Here is a 1,326-nt window from a genome sequence, read left to right on the forward strand (position 1 = left end):
ACGGAGCGAGTTTGTTTCTAACGTTCTATTTATATATTGTTTCAAGTTGTGAATTAGACTGTACTTTATTTGGCCAATGCGTGGTACATGTTTGTATAGCGCCCCCTAGCGCCCCATCTGGAGAATAATCCAGGAGCGCTACTGCGAGAGAGAGAGCGAGAGAGAGAGGAAGAGAGAGAGAGAGCGAGAGAGAGGAGAAGAGAGAGGGAGAGAGAGAGAGAGAGCGCGAGAGAGAGAGAGAGAGAGAGGGAGAGAGAGAGAGAGCGAGAGAGAGAGAGAGAGAGAGAGAGAGAGAGAGAGAGAGAGAGAGAGAGAGAGAGAGAGAGAAGAGAGAGAGAGCGATATTGCAAATCTACCTTGGCTTGTTGTTGTTGTTAAGTTGACAGCAGAGCAGGCAGCAGGGCTTGATAAAGTTTATCCACTCCATTGTCCATTGTGCATGTCCTCCACACTGCATCCATATATAGCTTATAGCCAACAAGTACTGTGTGAGATAACAACAAATAGCTGCATCTCACAACACAACAGCATAAACGCACTTTGTTTAATTGAAACATGGTGGGCTTGATAAAGTGTATAATCCGCTGTTGATGATGTATATCCAGACCACTGTCCACTGTCCAGACTGCATCCGCCATATAGCTTGTTAGCTGTTAGCACCACAACAAGACAGTACTTGATTTCTTTGTCCATTTCCGCATCGAACAGACTGCAAACTACTGGCGTTCTATCGCCATGCTCTAAGACAAACTCTAACCTTAACCAACTTTGAAAGAGTGCCTAAGCTTAACCGTCGAAAGAACTTGCAGTCACGCTCTAAGACAAATAGCTGCATCTGATCTCACAACAACACAACTATCTTTACCAAGCTAGAAAACCTAAAATTGGAACATAGAAAAGTGGCGTTGGCCAATCAGAGAGCGTCTCCGCGAAATGCTGCTACGGAAAAAAATACTGGCGTCGGCCAATCAGAGAGCGTCTCCGCGAAATGCGGCTAAGGAAATTCTTGACGCTGCTGCCTAGACCGCTTCAAATCGCGCCCGGGTTCCAACATAATAGTCATATTTCAACGCACAACGCGTTACGCACTGATTGGCTGCGACGGATACAGCGATCAAACAGTGCACTCCGAGCGCTATTGCGTCTAGCCCGGGCCGAGAAATAAAAAAAAAAATAAATAAATAAAAAAGTGAGTCACTTCCTGTTCAGGAAAACGAGTATTTTTTATTTTATATATTAACGTTATATTGTGCATTGGAAACACAAACATACTTAAAATGAGTAAATATTATTCATTTTAAACATGTTTATATTATTTATAGGGCT

The sequence above is a fragment of the Notolepis coatsorum genome (genome assembly GCF_963971535.1).
Source record: "Notolepis coatsorum genome assembly, chromosome: 3".
Lineage (NCBI taxonomy): Eukaryota > Metazoa > Chordata > Actinopteri > Aulopiformes > Paralepididae > Notolepis > Notolepis coatsorum.